The sequence below is a fragment of the Monodelphis domestica genome, chromosome 3, assembly GCF_027887165.1.
Source record: "Monodelphis domestica isolate mMonDom1 chromosome 3, mMonDom1.pri, whole genome shotgun sequence".
Classification (NCBI taxonomy): Eukaryota; Metazoa; Chordata; class Mammalia; order Didelphimorphia; family Didelphidae; genus Monodelphis; species Monodelphis domestica.
This window is the reverse complement of record NC_077229.1, coordinates 311,504,624-311,525,007: the sequence shown is the minus strand read 5'-3', so window position 1 is coordinate 311,525,007 and position 20,384 is coordinate 311,504,624. Positions and strand designations below refer to the sequence as shown.

The 20,384-nt window shown below is 34.6% G+C and overlaps 1 protein-coding gene and 1 long non-coding RNA gene across 2 annotated transcripts in view; one reads left to right on the top strand and one right to left on the bottom strand.

The window, feature by feature from the left end:
- The window catches only part of NKAIN3 (sodium/potassium transporting ATPase interacting 3), an 868,360-nt gene that overhangs the window by 569,978 nt on the left and 277,998 nt on the right, over positions 1–20,384 (bottom strand). The window lies entirely within an intron of this gene.
- Positions 1,233–18,595, top strand: LOC103100751 (uncharacterized). The gene is made up of 4 exons (XR_464382.3): positions 1,233–1,397; positions 13,470–13,535; positions 13,686–13,818; positions 17,904–18,595. It is a non-coding gene; the product is annotated as an uncharacterized LOC103100751 (long non-coding RNA).

Below are 20,384 nucleotides of genomic sequence, written 5' to 3'. Positions count from 1 at the left end.
TGTATTTTCCAAAGAGTTCAGCCCCTTCTGTGGAGTCAAAGCACACTTCTATATGACAAATGAGCTTTGTTTCCCAAAGGTAACTGGCGACTGTCTGCATCAGCTGTTTTCCCAAACCAAGATAACTGGTGGGGCATTCTTTCCTCTAGCCTTTTACAGCAATGGTTCATGCCAATCCAGTGCTGAATTACTTACAGCTATCACACTATCCCCAGCTTAGATTGAATAAATATAACTCTAAGCATCTATATCACTCATGGGCTACTGCCAACAACTGTGTTTTATAAATATTGATCAAAATGCTGAGACCCTAAAATATCTCATTTTTCTTTTTAATTCCCATGAATGTTAACCTTCTTGAAGTACTTTTCCACATATTCAACCTCTCCCCTATCCTATATACCCCTAAATCCTTAGCTTTGGGGAGGAGTTGGGACCAAAGTCAGACTCAATATTTAGATAATTTGACCCATCTAGTGTCCAATTAGATATTTGTTCTCCCTTTCCTGTACCAGTAATTGCCTATGTTCTTATCTATTCGCTTACCAAAAGTGGAATTCTGATGAGGTAAGATATATCATAACCTAGAAAGCCGTTTCAATAGGATTCAAGGAGAGATGCCATTATTTTTTTTAATCCTTTCTTTTTTGGGGGGTGGGGTTGACATGTAATTTCATTCATTTATGGAACCCTTGGTAGAAAACCTCCATCAGTCCAGATCAATAACTTATTTTTAACTAAGAGTTGTCTGGGTCACTGAAGGATCAAAGGATTTACTCTGGTCACAAATCTACTATGTGTTAGAGGTGAAACTTGAAACTAGATCTTCCTGTAACTAAGGCTAACTCTATGCACTCTATCATCCTGCATCCTCTCCGATTTTGTAAATGAACATATGGTTAGTGCCAAAAAATGCATTTCTCATTGCCTAGAAATATTTATCTTATGATGTTTAGTACCAGGATTTACAGTGGTGACTAAAAGTCTTTGGTAGAGAGTCACAAATACACATGTAGGGTATACCAAAGCATTCTCTCAGCTGCACTCGTAAGTATTTTTGGTACCCATTCAAATTATATATTTTTTTTAACTTGGGACTGGACTACACTGCAAGTTTGGCTTCAAGTAAAAGGGCTAAGATTAAAGAATATGCTTTCACAGCAAAAGGATATAGGCAGGGAGAGAAACACAGAAGGATTCATCACAAAGGCAGCCATGGAGATACTCAGGCAGATGATCACATGACTTTTTGTGTTGCTCAGTTTTGTTTTGTTTGTTTGTTTGTTTTTCATCTAAAATTAGAGAACTCAAAGACCAACTAGAAGGGGATTAATACCCTCATTTCGTACCTCTGGGATCTACTTATGGATATAGCCCAAACAAGAGACAGAAAATCTGTAGGTAATCAATAGTGAAACTGTTACAGTGCATTGGTTTATGTATTTTTGGCCATATGCCTGTTTTATCAGCATGAAACAGACCAGTAAATTCTACCTAAAAGGGAATTAATTGAGCAAGGGATAACTACTAATGATTATAGTAAGGAAAAAGCAATTTACAATATATGGTAGCTCAATATTGTTTCTGATTGTACCTACCTAATTTAATATATCGGAAGCCTTCATGTAATTTTTAATCAATAGTAAATTATATTTAAATTATTCTTTATTCAATTTTTTAAAATCAATTATAATACACAGGCAGAAGTTTTGGGGATAGGAAGAAGGCACAAAGCACATAGCTAGAAACCTGAAAAAATACTTTCAAACCAAATTAGAAAGTTCCTGTCTCCTGGTAAATGCAACAAAGGTTGCATATCACAACTGGAAATCACTGTATCTTCTACTAAAGGATGAAATAGTATCCCAATAAACACCAGAATGTGTTCCAGATCTGAACCAGGCTAAATCCAAAGTGAATTGAAACAAAACTTCTTCAAAACACTTATTTTCAATTCATTCAATACTGATCAAGTACCCATTGAGTATCTCACTCTATAAAGTGTGGGGAAATTATTTCACTTTGAAAGGTATCTGAGATCACAAATACCATTTTGGGAATGTATGTAAGATTTCCTCAAAGGGCTAGACAATGAACAGATGTAATTATATAATAAGAGAATTCTTCAGAGGCTGAGACAAGGGAAGAATTTCACATTATATGTGAAAATACTGTCACTTTTCAAGGTCTTTCATCCATAACAGACTCAATATTGAAAAATCTACCTGTTCTAAAATCTTTCCAACATATATATCATATACTCTGACATATGTCTTTCTATCACTCAATATTTTGATTCCATTTTTCATCTTGGAAGTTACTCCTTTTTGTGGTCCAGTTTGCTTAGTTGATGTTTGACAGGTGTCTCTCTTAAGACACAAGCATCAAAAGAAGAGACCATATCCCACACCTGTAACATTTTTTTAAAAAACCTTATAACTGTGGTTACTTTCATTTCCTCCATAATCTGTAAGTTAAGAGATGCTGGTTTTCCATAAATAGGAAGAGATCTTAAAGATAGGTCCATCTTCTATTTTGCATATGAGGAAACTGAGGCACTTAGAAGTTGTTACTTGCTCAGGTGAAACATGTAGTAAGTATCTAAGATAAAGCTGAGTATTCCAGCATAGGTCCTCTAGATTTTAGTTTGAGTACCCAAATTTCCTCTTATATTTTTTGCAGAAATATAAAAAAATACCAAGAAAAGGATAATTAAGAGAGAATATTATTGTTATTGCATAATTCAAATATTGATGATTAAGTTTCATGAAGAAATAAAAGTGAAATTGTTCTAGATAATTGGCAATTAAAAGGAACAGACAACAAGGAGCAATTTTCTAAAATTTAAAGTAGAATAATTATAGGCTCACAAACTAGAAGTTGGATGTTGCTACAGGTCTTTAGTTAAGCATTTAATGGAGTTGAGAAAGCTAAAATCCAGAGAGGTAACATTGCACTGCCAACCTACTAGTAGATGTGGGCTTTTTTACCCAGGTCGTATGATGATAATTCTCATTCCATTGTACCTGGAGACTTCTCAATATCAGCATCAGTCTCCAGGAGAGAGATAGTCCATTTTTTTTCTTTTGATAATTGTAGTATTCTTCTTGGATTTTATAAGGTGCTAAATAAAAACAGTAGCTAGATGGAACAGAGGCAGGTAGGTGGCTCATTGGATAGAAACTTGCAGTTGAAGTCAGGAAGCCCTGAGTTCAAATATAACCTCAGAAGCTAGCTGTGTGAATCATTTTTTGCCTAAATACACTGGGGAAGGAAGTGGCAAAAGTATTGCCAAGTTATGCTCTACATAATCACAAAGAATCAGACATAACTGAATGGCTGAGTGATGACAGAAAGAATAACAAATTAATTAAATTAATCTCTGTTTCTTAGTTATAATGAAAAACAGAGGATTCTTACATAACATTATTCTGTAATCCATGTGAGATTTACTTGAAGAAAATCAAATCTGTTCAAAAATTCAAACTACAAATAAACAAAAGGAAAGAATGATTATTTGGTTTACAAAAGGATTCATTACAAGAGAATTTATGACTGGTTTCTTTTAAACAATGAATCGAGTAAATTTAAAATATTATCTACCAATAAGATTTATACATATTTGTTTTTACTTTCAATTTTTAAGAATTTATCTATTACATAATGCAAAATGCTACTATACTAATGCAAGAAAATTCTTATACTGCATTCAATTAAAGCAATTTTAATTTGATAGTCTAAAAATCTACTACCTTTAGTACAGTAATGTTCCTTTCTGATTTTGTAACACACCAGGGGATCTCCAATTATTTCATGGGGTTTCCCCAAGCTATCAAATAATTGTGAAACAAATTTAATTTTAATTTACTTTAATGTGTTTTTTAAAATACATGTCATACATCATTTTAGGCAGGAATAGAGGGTATTGTGAATGTAAAAGAACAATGTGAGTAAATAACTTCTCTACAAACTGGAGTTAATTATATATTGACTGTCTAAATGAAATTTACAGATGCTCAAAATATCAGAACCAAAAAAACCCCATAGATTCATTGGCATATAACATGATAAATTATAAATTTTAACTTCATCACTTTATATGTCCTGTATCACCAAAGACCTTACACTTCAAAAATTATTGCAGAACTATGATTACTATTTTCTTTTTACTTGGAAGAACTCTTTCCTATTTCACTTTCAGAACTCTTCTTCATAATTACTTTGTTGCCAGGGGAAAATGTAGTGACTAATCCTGGATTAGCCAATCCTTCTATAAGTGTAAGAATTTTCATTTTTAGAAAGGTTGTTATTGATCTAAAGAATGTTCCATTCTTTTTTATTTCCACCTAAATAACCAGCACACATTGATCAACAGATCATCACTTGAAATCAAAACAACAGGCAAACAAACTGTACTATAAATAAGCTTGAATTCTTCTTTCTTTATTGTGTGATTGGTATTACAAAGAAAATCTTTCACAATTAAGAAAGTTAGTTTACTGAAACACTAGCTCATAAGAAGACTTTATTCTTATGAAAGCCATGGAAAGGTCTACATCCACTTCTTGATACATTCGGGTATTTGAGGCCTCTGAATATTCTTGTGACAGGTTTCACAAAATCTTTCAAACAAAAGGCCCCTCAAGAATAACTAGCTTAGGATAAACTTGTTCTCAATGTGCTTTTGACTTAATTCCATCTTCATTTGGTTGAGGCCCATGTGCTCCTTTCTGAGAGCTACTATATATGAGACATTCTTTTTTATTCTTATTTTCTTTAAAAACCCTTACCTTCTGTCTTAGAGTCAGTACTCTGTATTGATCCCAAGGAAGAAGATTGGTCATGGCTAGGCAATGGGGCTTAAGTGTCTTGCCTAGAATCATACCCTTAGGAAGTACCTGAGGCCATATTTGAACCCAGGACCTCCCATCCCTAGATCTGGCCCTCAATTCACAGAGCTACCTAACTGCTTCTCATCTGAGGCATTCTGAGGAGACTAAACAATGAAAAGCAATACAGATGGGCATAGAGGTCATTTCATTCTATTTAATTTATATTTATGGAATTCCCATTTTGTCAAAGGCCCTGTCCTAGATATTTGTAATACATAAATGTAAAACCACAAGATTACGGCTTTCAAGGAATTTCTAATCTAGTAACAAAGATATGACACCAATCATGATGACAGATATGAGGACATGATAAATAAAAAAAGAGGTCCAGAAATTGTGCTAGAAGAAATATGAAAAGGAAAAAAAATCAAGTGCTTTGAATTCAGATCTTCAAGGTATTTCTTAAGCACTAGGAAAAGCTGGATGAATATTTAAAATCTCTGGGTCTACATTTCATTAGGGCTGTGTGTGTGTGTGTGTGTGTGTGTGTGTGTGTGTGTGTGTGTGTGTGTGTGTGTGTGTGTGTAAAGCCCCAAAGGCAGATTGGAGTGAAATGATGGCAGGCTTTGAATGTCAAACCAAGGAATTTCTATTTTATCTCTTAGATAATGGGGAGCCATTAAAAGTTCAACTTGATTTGGAAGGTACTTATGCATAATGATGCCTTCATTTCTAAGTGTTGGTGATATGTTATATAAGTTGTTCAGTTATGTTTGGCCTTATCCTATGCAATTCTAAGAAAGATTTCCTTTCACACCAAGGACTTGTGGAAAGAGATAGGGAAGATGGCACCCTTCCAAGACCACCCTAAGTAGTCACAATCCCACCCACATATATACATGTATGGCCAAACAAACGAAAACGGACCAGCCTGACTGTTGACTCGTTGTCTCTAAGGAGACAAACATAAGGTATGCATTTTTGCAACTGGTATGCTGAATAAATTAATTCAACAGTTCTCCCCCATTTTTGGCTTTAAGTCCTCAGCTAGAGAAGCATTCTGGCAAAACAAAAGTTTACAAATCTCTCTGTTTCTCTGTCTTTCTCTTCTCTTCTCTCTCTCTCTCTCTCTCTCTCTCTCTCTCTCTCTCTCTGTCTCTCTCTGTCTCTCTCTGTCTCTCTCTCTCTCTCTCTCTCTGTCTCTCTCTCTCTGTCTCTTTCTGTCTCTCCCTCTCTCTGTCTCTCTCTGTCTCTCTCTGTCTCTCTCTGTCTCTCTCTGTCTCTCTCTGTCTCTCTCTGTCTCTCTCTCTCTCTCTCTCTCTCTCCCTCCCTCTATCCTTTCCTCCCTTCCCCCCACAGAGATTAGCAATGTTAACCACATTTATCAAGATAATTGACTTAAAGGATAAAATAAATAGAACAGTAAAGGGACTTTTAAGAAATAGAGATAAGTTTCAGGAAACAAGCACCTTCCTTCTTGTGAGAAAGAAAAACAGAGGAAAGAACAGAAAATGGAGAAATCATATCATAGAGTGCCATTCAGTTGGGTTTCAGCAACTTAGCAAGCATCCTGACACTCCTTGTAAAAAGACAACCCCCAAAACTCCACTTTTAGAGACTGGCACTTAGGATCTCATGGCCTGGACTACCTTTCTGTGCCCTCCCTATGCCCCATCATGTCCAGTGCCGCTAAATGTTATGGAGCCTGCCATCTCACTTTTGCTTCTGTTCTCCTCTGGCACTGGGTCATTCATTCTCTCAAACAGCTTCTGCTGCCCACAATCCATTATGATGAGAGCTTGTCACCCAACATCAAACTCTATCAGTCACAGGGTCTTAGGAATGTAGATTTAGAGTCAGAAGGGAAATTAGAAGCCATTGAGTCCAACTGCCTCATTTTAAAGATGAGGAAACTGATATTGAGAGGTTCAATGACTTAACCAGGATATTTGAGGCAGGATCTGATTTTGTGCCTTCCTGATTCCAAATTTAGTGATCAAAATCCCCTTTGCCACCTAGTCTCTTCAAAGTAAAGATGATTTCCCAGGTATTCTAGATTAATATTAGTGTGGTTTCTTTTTGAATCAGCAGGCATATATCTCCAGTGTTCTCATTCCTTCACAATGCCAAAATAGCATTAGATATTCACTGGACACTTAATAAATGTCTACATGTGACAAGCAATTTGTTAGAAAAGACGGGGGGGGGGGGGATGAAAGTCTCTAGCCATAAGGAATTCTCCTGTTGAGAAACAACATATAACATACGCAATGAATAAAAAATATATACTAAATGAATATAAGCTGATTTCTATGGGGAGAGGGCAGGGGTTGAGCCCTACCAACTGAAGAAGTCAGCATTAACTTTGTGCAGGATTTTGGACCCAAGTTAAGCTTTAAAGGAAGCTAAGCATTCTACCAAGTGGAAGTGAAGAGGGTACACATTCCAGGGACGAGGTACAGCCTATCTGAAGATACAGAGAAGGGACTGGAATGTGTTGTAAAAGAAAATAGTCAGTTTGAATAGAATACAAGATACATGAAAGAGAATAATACGCAACAAGCCTGAAAAGCTCAGCTGGAATCAAAATGTAAATGCTCACCGGTACTACTACTTAGGGAGCCTTATTATGTTTTATATTAAAGGAAAGAGGGAGTCACAGTAAATTCCTGAACAAGGAAATGACATGGTCATACTTGTCCATTATCCACACCAATCTGATAGTTATGTAGAGGATTTATTGGAGAAAGGAGAGAATGAAGGAAAGGAGACAAATTTAGAGATTACTATAATAGTAAAAATAGAGTATTTGGGCCTGAACTCAGGGGGTGATCTACTGGAGAGGAGGCCAATACGAAAAATATCATGGATGGAGAAATAACAAGATGCGACAATTTATTAGAAATGAGAGGTAAGAAAGAGGAAAAGGAAAGATGGCTCCTGGGTGCCTGGAAGCACTGTCATGATCTGAACAGAAACACAGAAGCCAAGAAGGAGAAATGGTTTAGTAGAGAGAGATGAGTTCTGTTTTGGACATGTTGACTTGAAAGATATATTTGAAATAAATAGTTTAAATTGGATCTATCTATCTATCTATCTATCTCTAGCTCTAGCTATCTCTAGCTCTGTCTCTATCATCAATGTCTATATCTTTCTCTGTCTATTACTTATCTGTCTATACATCCATCCTTCTATCTACTATCTATCTACCTGTCTGTCTATATCTATCTATATCTATTACCTATTTATAGGCATGAATAGATAAAATGATATATCCAATCAATAAAATTCAACAAAAAGGACTCAAAATAATTGATGAGATATGCTTAAGTGAACACAGGAAAGTCACAAAGGGGAATCAGCAGAGTCAAATGTTGTAGGTAGGTCAAGAATAATGATAATTGAGAGAAAATACCTTTAGATTTGGAAATTAAGATATTGCTGATACTCTTGAGAAAAGTAATTTAGTTGAGTGGTAAGGTCAGAAATCAGACCGCAAAAGGATGAGAAGCAAGTAGGAAGAGAGGGAGTGGATGAAATGCTCATGAGTAGTTTCATTAGAAGTTTGGCTATAAAAGGAAGGAGGAATTTTGTTGATTAATGGCTAGAAGGAATAGTTGAGGCCAGTAAAGATGTTTTTAAAGGTAGAGTGATCTCCTCATATTTGGAGGCAATGGGGAAGAAACTAGTAGATGGATCATGAAAATTGAGAACAAGCAACATTTTCAGAGTAAAGTTGACAGAAGAGTTGAGAAGGAATAAGATCTGTTCTACCTCTCAATTGTCACTTCTCTCTATCACCAGTTAAAAATGAGCAGCGCACAATGATGTCACTGTTCTTCATTGTTCAGTAACTCAAGGAATGAAAGGAAGAGCTAATTATATCATTGGTAATCTTGGAAAGAAGATTTTCATTCTGTCTGGAAAGGAGTTAATGGCAAAAATAGGACTAGTTAGGGCAATTTCCAGAATCATAAGTTTTTCAAATGCTATTTAGAAATATTTGTTTCTTTTTGCTAGTAAGAATACTTATGCTGTTCTGGAAATATATTAGAGTATTTTGTTTGTCTACCTGTGCTCAGAATCTAAAAGGAAAACATGTGTTGCTAAAATTTCCAGTCCAATGTCTACATAATGTATGTTTATGTGAATATATGTATGTGTGTATATATAAGCTTTGGATAAGCATTTAAATCTTTAGAAACTGAAAATTCCTGTGTCCTTTGAGAGTCATTCTCATGCTTTTCCCTATCATTTCCACCATAAATGGGGTTCATCATCATTTTCCCAAGTCAGGTACATGTACACAGCCAGACTGTGAAACACCTGAGAAGGGCCAAAAGAAGATAGAGAAGGGGAAAATGAAGTTGATACGTTAGTTGGCATTTTTTGTTTTCAGTTTGTATAAGGTGATATGTATGGGTTATATATTTTTAAATGATCACAACTTGTAAACATGTCAGTAATATTTCTCTTAAGGTAAAATAAAATAAACACAAGCTAGAAATTCATCATTAGATTTATAAAAGACAAATGTTTTTGATGTTTAAAAAATTGGGTTACAATGTATTGTGAATCCTTCATGTTATATCTTTTGAACTGGAAAGAACACTAATAGAGGTCAAAAGGTCTGGGTCCTGGTCTTGGTTCTATCTCTAAAAACCATAACTATAGCAAAAACTATTTGTGTCAGTTCCCTCATGTGTAAAACAGATAAAAATTCCTGATCTACCCACTTCACTGGGCTATTATTCTGATATTTCAAATAAACATGAAAGTATTTTTAATGTGTAAACTAATATACCCAAGTTTTAAAAGACAGTTAAGCCCTCACAATTTGGGTCAAGGTGTCTTCAGCAGGAATTTGGAATTCAGGATTTCAACTGAATGCACAGCCAACACAAGAAAAGTCCAAGAAGAAGCCTCTGTGTGTGTGTGTGTGTGTGTGTGTGTGTGTGTGTGTGTGTGTGTGTGTGTGTGTCTGTCTGTCTGTCTGTCTGTGTCATCATTTTTATTTTATTTTGGATCTTCCAAGTGGATAAATTGCCTTGGAAGTATTTTTCTCAACCATTTCCACTTCCTAATTTTCTGCCTTATCAAATTCATGACCTGACCCCAAACCAAAATTCCCATCCAAGTACCAAAGAAATTGTTTTTCTAACTGTGATGGGAGAGAACTATTAGAGGCTAAAGTTAAGGATTGGGACTATATGGTGATGATAAGTCAAAACATGTCAAGTCAACTAGAATGAGAGCTGATGACAAGGACCAGTGGGTGGCAGTACATCCTCAGGGGTCAAAATGACTAGAGCTGAACCAGAGGTCAAAAAGAGGCAAAACCTCAAAGCAACTGGTGATGAAGAAAAAAAGCCTTTATTATTCACATTTTCCCCACTTCAGCTTATTGAGTTTGTGGCTTAAAATTTTGTGCTTTTCTTCCCAGATCTTTGGAGTTTAATAAATGCAGATAATAAGCCTCATCCATAGTAATCATTTAATAAATACTTGCTAAGTGACTGATTAAAACTGTCAGTATTAGTCAATTAATCAGAGTAGAAACAGAAATAACTTGCTTCTACTTAAACACTGCAGTGGTAGGCTGATTTACACCTAAACTTTCTCAAATACTTCTGCTTTGTTAAGGTAGGAATTTTCGAATTTGGGGGGGAAGGTCATTGAAATTCATTTTTTTTAAGATTTTATTTACTTCATCTGTTTTTTTAATGGGCTGGGTCATGACTTCTTTGTCATAAAATGAAACCCAGTGACTGGCCCAAATAAGATGATACAGAAAAACTTAGAACCTCATTTTTTAAAACTTACAGAATGGCACTCTTGGAACTAGGCCAAGGAGCCAGAAACTTGGGTGGGTGGGAATTAGAGTATTATGTTTATTGTGGGAATGAGAATTCAGAGGTAAATAAAAATAGGAAAATGTATACATCAAAACCAAATAATGACCAAAAATTTAAATAAACACCATTGTCCCTAACTGCCAAGTAATGCAATTTTAACTTCAGTGGTTATGAAGTTGTATTTAGTTGGGGTTTTATTGCTCATTTATTTTGGGTGTCTTCTTTTAATTAATTACTTTTGTTTTGCCCTAAGAAGATCTGGAAAATAGACTTACTATCGTTCAGCAAATCACATTAGTTGTCTCTCAAAGCCGTTAGAATCTGTTAATGATAAGTAGCAATCCCAGCATGAAAAGAACACATGTGGCAGGCAGTACTGGATTTCCTTCAGGCCAAAAGAAGAGTTTAGAAACCATAATATGGCTTGTTAGAATTTGAATAAGCAGGGCTAGAGTTCTTTTTGACAGCCCAGTAAGATACAAAAGTAGTCAGGCATAAATGGGACAGATTTTGTTTTTCTTCTCTAAACAATAAATTTATTTTTCTAGTTTTTTCTCCAATACTTTAAAATGGCTAATTAAGAGAAAATATTTTGCTTCTCTAAATCAGATATGTACTACCCAAAGGCTAGAGAGTAAGAAATCTGGAACATTATACTATAGTCAGAAGTTTACTGTTATTTTTATGATAGAATTCAATAAAATATAAGAAAGCAGCAATTCTAGCTATACTGAGTGTAAAACTGCAAAACCTGCCCTGAAAGCCATAGCAGAGTGCCATATGTGTGAAATAGATCATTTTGACAGTCTTTAGTGTTTCGTAGGCTTTAAATATTTTATACTCTTACCATTTGATAATGCTTCCAGTCAAACACTGATAGAAATTGGAATATAGTGAGCTGGAATGCGGTTCATGAAATCTGACATATCTTTAACAGATGAAGAAAGTTTAGTTTCTAAGCTTATGCTTGCTTTCATTCAGCCAGATTCTTAAGAAGTATTAGAAAACACAACAAATGTATAATCGAAGGCAATGCATCTAGAGCAGTAAATCACATAACTTTTGCAAATAACACCTTGGTTTTTCATCAACATAAAAGCAACTGACACTAAAAATTACATATAATGTGACATTCTTGCCATACTAAGAATTTGATGTCTTGCTCAAACATTAAAAACGGAATATTTTCATAATATTTATACACATATGTTTCATCTTGGCTGGTGGACAGACTAAAAGTTGGAGGGCAGAAGTATATCACGTGAACCAAAAGCAAAAATAACCTAAATAGATCTGGACAGAATTCTATTATAAACAGAGTTTGAGCTTCTAGGGAGAGCTAAGCAAGAAGAATAAAAGCATCTAAAAATGACAGTGTCAAACCAGCACAATTACTGGCTCAAACCTTGTCCCTAGGAAACAGTTATTTACCCTGAAACCAATAAACAAGGTCCCATTTTCTCTTAAAGTATGGGTTTATAGTTGACGGAAATGCTAAATACCCGAAAGCAACAACTTTAAACCTAGCAAGAAAATGAAAGAAAATGTCAATCTTATTATTCTTTCCTTTGTTTTTATCAAAGGAATTTTAGGTTCATCTAGATATAAGATTTCCTTTAAAACTCTTCAGAATCAGCTATCAAATCTTTGAGAATAAGGTTTTTTGTTTTAGATCAAACTAGGCTGCTGGATGTTATTCTGCTATCATATTGCCTTGTGCTGCTTCTCTGGATTTGAATAACACTACTCCTATTTTTATGGGCAGCTAGTTGGAGAAGGGTACAGGGCTGAGCCTGAAGTCAGGAAGACTCATCTTCCCGAGTCCAAATTGGACTTCAAATACTTGCAAGTTGTTCAGTCCTGGACAAATCACTAAGCATCATCTGTAAAATAAGCTGGAGAAGAAATGGCAAGCCTTTCCAATATTTGGCCAAGAAAGTCCAAATGAGGTCACAAAGAATCAGAAACAACTGAACAGCAACACTTCCATTCTTGGAAGTACTACCTCCTCTTCTTCTACATGATGAGATCAATACACAAAGAAATTGTTTTAGTAACATTTTGAAAGATTAAGTAGAAATGAGAGAGAATAAAGGCAAAGAGAGTTGTTAAGGGTCTCAACACTCCCTGTAAATCTATGAACTAGGGTAGGAGAAATGTTGGAAAGAAGAGAAGGGAAATAGATGCTAGAAGAATTTCCAATGAGGAATCAGGATAACAGTAATAGGAAACAATCCAGACCAAAATCTTTTACTAACTGAAAATTTTTGCTCAGCTTCCCTATTGAGATAACACTTCTTTGCCTACTACTGTCCTTAAAGAGGAAATTCTGTCAACTAGGATCCAAACAATCCTATATAAGGGTTGCATGAATATAAATCAACCAAGATATTTAGTTGAAAATTATTTGTAGATTATACTCCTGTTTGCCTTTTTCCCCTCATTTTTGCTACTCATCTTTATACCTCCTATAGAGAGGACACAGGGAAAGTACATTTAAATTATTTTATTTTATTTCTTTTTGCCATCTTTCCTAAAAGATTTGGGAGGGAAAGAAGTTGAATAAGAGATGGCTAAAATGGACTTGGGGACCATATGTAGATTTAAATTATTCTTTGAATTCCCTATCATCTAAAACCACAAATAATGGATAGGAGGCTGAATTTCAGTGATGATTGTTTGTTTCCAAAGAGGACACCCTCTTTTCAATGAAGAATTTATATTACATCAGATTTCTAAGTATCAATTTTTCAGCTGATTCTAGCTCTATTTTTATTTTCAGGGTTCCTGTATACCTTCCATTAAATGATGCCCATCTGTGATCACCACATGGTGATGGTGCTGGAAGGTTAGTTATGACCTAATGACTTTGGCCTTCCAGATGGAACCTAAGAGGCTGGTTGAAATTGGTTAAAACTGAAAAGAACGTGATGCTGAAAAAAGTTTGACTACACTTCATGATGATATTAAAATACTATGGAATAATTTTTCTCAACAGGTTTTAGATTCTACAGTCTCTAAGTGAAAACTATGGAATGCTTCAATACTGCTCCAAGAAGGTTGGAACTACTAGATGTTTTTATAATGCAGTTCACAGGGATTTTGTGACTTACCATCTTTTTCATATGAAGGTAAGGTTAAGATGGTTTTATTTTTAAGTGATAGTTTTTTAATACTTGGAAAAACAAGGTTTTTAGGTTTAGTCAGACTTTAATTGTTTTTACAATTCTCAACTTGTATAAATTAGAGAGATGCTCACAAAATATAATCTCCATCCCTTCTTAGCAGAAGAAGAGAACTACAAGAGAGGACTACTTCATTAAATATCAGATACAGTTAGTTGGCTTTACTGATTTTAATCTTTGTTTAAAGGGAAGGGGTTCACCTCATTATGTAACAGGGACAATAAGAGATAAACATAGAAGAGAATTCAATAGAAAAACATAATACATCAACAAAAATGGAAAGAAAGAACTTTGATCTGCGTGTTTGTGTAACAGTAAAGCTTTGGAATACTCCACATGTTCTCATTTGTATATATGAGTACTTTGTATATACAAATCATGAAAATTATTTTTTCTTGAAAATTATCTTATCTTGAAAGTTATTTTTTATTTTTACCTTCAAAATGGTTGATTTCAAGAACTACAATTATTCCTCCATTTCTGTGGAAAGATGCTTATCTGTTTTTACTTAACAGATGACTGAGTTATAGAACTTGAAAATAATACTACACATTTAGAAATGGACATAATGCTGCTTTCATATTCTAAGGAGAAAAAATAAATTATCCAACTGACTTTATTTTGCTCAAAAAATGTAATTGGCATTTAGAAGAGAAAAGAAAAGAGCAGCAATTTTGCTCTCCCTTTCCAAGTTCAATACAATAAAACAATTACTTTGGATTTCAGTTATTTAAAATGAGATAATTTTAACAGGTTGAGTTAATGTTAACATTTGCACTATGTACATGTGTGCTTTCATGTACAAAAGGATCATAAAATAGCATTATAACCTACTTAAGGGGGAAAGGCAATAAACTTACATAAAATGGGCAATGAACAGGAACAAATAATTTCTATTGCTTTATTAAAGCATTTAGAAAATTCTCTAAGATATAGTACCTAGTATCTCCTTCTATTCTTCTATGTGGTTGGTATTTTTACAGATTCATTTCTTTTAAAATATTCCATAACTAAAGAATTGTTGCTTCTACACTTACTAAATTAGGAACAATTTGTGAAGATTCAATACATTTTGTTTTGTTAAAAAACAAAGACTAATTTATATCATCATTATTATCTTAGGATTTACTTAACCTTATAAATGCTACATATCTCTATAGGTTGACCATTTTTTAAAGAAGTGGTCATTGTGGATGAAAAGTTGACATTTAAAATTACAGGATTTGGTATTGAATTTTCCCTAATTTAGTAATTCCAATAACTAAATATTTATTTATGTTCTTACTATGTTTAGAATCCTGTGCTGAAAAAATATAAAACTAAATAATAAAGTCTCTATTTTCATTGAATTTATAATCTAATAAAAGGAAATGATGCCTATACAGACACAATAGAGAATTAAACATGATAAATCCTATGATCCTGAGTTTATAAACAAGTAAATACAGAATGATTTAAAAGTAAAATTAACACATTAAAAAGTTTGAAATTTTATGCAATTTTCAATGACAGACAGGTAGGCAAAAACATTGATTAAATCCTTGCTATGTCCCAAATCCTGTGCCAAGCCTGAATAATAATATCCTCTGCATTTTTGCAACTGACAAACTACCAATTTTCTTTTTAGTTGATCTTCAGTGATGAACAATATGCTACTTGTTAATGTAAGTGATTCCACTTTTGAATGGATAGCTTTAATCATTTGGAAATGTTTCCTTTGAGTAAGCCAAATACTGCCTCTACAATTTATAGCTATTACACATTGTTCTGCCTCTGGGATCAAGATATCTAATCCCCCTTCCAAATAAAAGCCCTTTAAATGTATTAACCACAAGTAGCATATATATTTAAATCTTATCTAAGCTAAAGATTTTAGTCTTTTTTTTACAAAAATACTTTCCTTATGTCTTTGAATCAACACTAGCTTTCAGTACCAAAGAAGAAGAGTGGTAAGAGCTAGATAATTGGGGTTAAATGACTTACCCAGGGTCACACAGCTAGGAATTGTCTGAATTGTCACATTTGAACCCAGTACCTCTCATATCCATACCTGTCCCCATTCCATAGTTGGTTACAAGACAATTGAAACTTTCCTCATCACGCTGGCTGTCTTTTTCTTGGCACTCTCCAGTTTATCAGTGTCATTAAATATGGCAGCCAGAATTCAATATCCAGAACTTCTTTAATTCTCAATATTGTCTCAAGCTAAACAGATGTCTTCTTCCTAAGCCCCATGACTCTGGCTTTCTTGATGGTGCCATATCCTAAACTGATAATCTAAGGGCTCAGAAAACCTAACTCTTCACTTCATCCCTTGATTTCCAATGAAGAACTCTTTTCTTAGGTTTTAGAACTTAGTACGTTCCACTCAATTACTGAAAATCACTTTATTCTGATCCTTCAGAAGCACCTTAGGCTTGCTCTGACTCCTTTTTGGTTAATGTCTTGAGTCAGACTCTGCTAGTTGCATCTCTTTGTGTGGGTTTCTTTTTTAATGGTCTTGTGGCATCTTCTATCAATGCAATATGGGCAAGATTCAGTGGTGGGTTGATTTTGGCTCATACCAGTTTGTGAGAGCCAGATGTTAAAGAATTAAGGTCCTAATTTTTATATTACAGAATTTGGCAAATCAGGGCTAGATATAGTAATTTGTTGATTGTTTATACACTGTCTAGAGACAAAGAGAGTCAACTTAATATGTTTGAATATCAAGTTATAAGAAGTCCTCTCTGCCCACCCATCTAATGATACATCCTAAACTAAAATAAAAGAGGGGCAAATATTTATACTATTTTGACAAAGTTTCATTTGTAGGTCATGTTTTTCCTCAATTATAAAAGAGGTTAATTTCCCCAGTTCTCCACAAAGCACTTTACACATAGTAAATACTTCATGTAGTTTTAACTCAATTCCATAATACATCCCTTTCCTTTTCACAAGTTAAAATAAAAGCTAAAATTTATATAGATTGTGAATATTTGCAAACCTCTTTATAAAAGTCATCTCATCAAATATTATTGCATTTAATCCCCACAATAACCTTTTAGGTATTTGCTAATATTATCCCCATTTTACAAAAGAGGAAACTGAAACCGAGGTTAAGTAACTTGCGTAGGGCCATACAATTAGCAAGTGCTAGATGATTTGTTACATATTAAGTCTTCCCAAGTCCAAATTCAACATTCTATCCAGCAAACCACTTGGCTGCCTGAACATTATGAGTATCAAAATTTCCCAGATATTTTTCATTTGCCAACAATTCATTTCCATTCATCAATTAAATTAAAAAAATCAAATTAAAACCCCTCATTATAAGTAGCCATCATTCTACTCTTGTAATGGAGTTCTATTATAATATTGATAACTTTATCTGAATAAGTTGTCAACTGATTTATTTCACTAAATAACATAAATTTAATAAAATTTGTGTTCCACAAATCAGTAGTTCTCAAATTTTTGGTCTCACTTTAAATTATTATGTACCCCTCAAAACAAACAACAATGTTTGTTTTGTAAAAATTGCATCATCTTTATGGAAATAAACACATTTTCGTCATATTATGAAAATATCTTTAACTTTCGAGGCTCCCTTAAAGGGCCTTCGGAATCTGTAAGGTTCACTGGACCATATTTTAAAAACAACATATCAAAATAAGTCCCCCTGACTTTGTAGATGAGAAAATAGAAGCTTAGTGAGGTGAACCCAATATACTCCAATGCCTTTTCTGTTGCAGTATACCACACTGCCTTTAAGTAACAAATACAGTAAGAAAAAGGTAAAGTAAGAAGAACAATGAGTTTGGAGTCTGAACACATAAGTCCAAACCCTACCTCTGCTCCTTATAGCTGTATCAACTTCATCAAATTGCTTCCTCTATGCATTATCTTCTTCACCCATGAAATCAAGGGATGAGGTAAGATAGGGCACTTCTGGATTCAAACACTATTATTCTAGTACCTTAGAGTCACATAGTAATTTACATTTTACAAATCACTTCTGGCAATTTTCAATTCAAAAAATATTTCTTTAGGACTACATGCAAGATATTATGCCAAGCAATGAGAATAAGATGGATACAGCATAGTTCCTGCCTTCAAACAGATTCTCTAATGGGGCAAATGACAGTCCATAAATAAGTGCAATGCAAGGCACCATGGGCTGGGAGAAAGACCAAACCAAGGTGTCATAGGAAAATTTGAGGAGAAAGATGATTTCAGCTGGAAAGTGAAATAAAAGAGTAAACTGAATGAAACTACTACTTGTTTGAAATAAAGAGGTAAACTGACTTTGACTTGAGAGAAAGTATTTCTTACTGAGATAGAGAAAGGTAAACTGAGGGCAACCTGTTTCTTTGGCAATGACTGTTGTTCTCTGGCTGGCTGTGACTAGAGAGGGCTGCCTATAGGAACCTGAGGCTGCTTATTGTTAATGGAGGGATGCCACACACACAGAGATGCTGGTACACAGAGGAACTACTTATAAAAGAATGCCCTGGGGTTTATCCTGGGATCTGCCTATTGATCCCTACTGATTGCTGATGGATCAATCTATGTCCTAACTTCCTTCCTCCCTCACTCCCTCCCTTAGCCAACATTTTTCACTCAGTTCTTCTTGAAGCCTTTGGCTCCTTCCCTCCCTCCTGAGTGAACTATAAAGATACTCTAGTTGCTTCTCAGTCAAGGGGTTTATTGGGATAACAGAATGGGAAACTGAGGTAAGAGGGATGAGGAATTTCCCTAATCTAAATGAGATAAAATTGAGAGTTTGGGGAGACACAAGTGTCACTCTTAGACAGTTAGAAAGATGGAGGACAGCAGCCCTTTCAAAATCTGCTTTCTTCTTCTTCACAAATTCAGTCTGGCTCGTCTCCCAAAAACCAAATCAGCCTCACAAAAGTCTTTCAGCCAGTTTCAAACCTCCGGGAGAGAGAGTATATCTCCCAGTCAGAGACAAAGTTCAAAAGCCAAGTTTCTCTTCTCAGTGTGGCCAGCAAAAGCTCCCCAACTGCCCCTCCTAGGGACATTCCATTGGAATCTTCTCTTGACAGACATCTAGAGCTAGATCTCCAGCCCTGCATCTTGGTCCACAAGTCCTGCAAAACCTCTCTCTCTTCATGTCTCTATCACAAAAGGTCATTAAAAACACTATAAGGAATATGCTACTTGAGCTTGGCCATCAAGGAAGATGATTTCAATAGGCAGAGATGAGGAGAAAAAACATCTAAGGCAAAAGGATTACTTGCATGAACACACAGAAACAAGAGTTATAGGAAAAGACTGGACAAGAACTGGTTACAGGGGGAGACTAGCAAATCAAATGAAGGGAAGTAAAGTGAAATAAAACTAGACTGATGCTTTTAATAATTTGTGATAGAGTAAGTTTAGATATTATGCAATTGAAATTAATTTAATTCAACAAATATCACCGTGGGGTATACCATATGTAAGGGGCTATATGAGTGTATGAGGTTATTTCTATTTGTGCAGATGAGGAAATATCTGGGAAGCAAATCAATCCTTGTCAAAATAAAATAAAACTTTGTTTATCATGACTTATTTTGGTTTCCACTACTCCTACTACTACTCCTACTCCTCCTCTTCCTCCTCCTCTGACTACTACTACTACTACTACTACTACTACTACTACTACTAAGATAAATATTAAATTCTATAAATAAACATCATTACACTTGATTAACAAACAACTTAAAATACCCTTATCAGATTCTTCAAGAAAGATATATCTTAGCAGAAACTGGTGAGTCACTTGAATTTGGAAATTCTCAGTTTCTGTGATTGGGTGTCCATATTAAGCTTTTTATGAGAGAAAGAAGGGAAAGAAAAAGGAGATAAAAAGGAGGTAAGAGATAAAAGAGATAAAAAGTGGAGGGAAAGAGGGATAAAAGGAAAATACATCTTTACAAACAAAGGTATTGAGGAAAAGATGAAAACTAATTTATTATGTAGGATCATAGATACCTCTCTGAAAGAGACCACTGAGGTCAACATGCCTAACTTCCTTCTTATATAGATGAGGAATGTGAGTCCCAGAGAAAATAATTAACTTGAGACTTAGATGTTAGATTAGGTGATACTTAAAAATCCTTTATAGCTTGAAAACTTGTGATCCTATTACTGAAAATATTAACTATAATTATTATTATAACTGCTAAGAATTCAAGACCTATTTCCTAAGGTCATGAAGACCTGTTAGAGAACATATTTACTAACCCTTTTATTTTACAAATGAGAAAATGAGGTTCATATGTCTGAAGTGATTTGCCCAATGTAATAGTTAAAATTAAATTATGAGGCTGCTAGTAGCTTTATTACATCAAAGTAGTGATAGTAAAGAGAGGGATATATAGGAAAGAGGTGAAGAATTGATTAGCTTAATACCTTATTTGCTGTTTAATGAATTGAAGCTCACCACCAACAGGGGCTCCTTTTGGTTCTAAATGAGAGAGAGAGAGAGAGAGAGAGAGAGAGAGAGAGAGAGAGAGAGAGAGAGA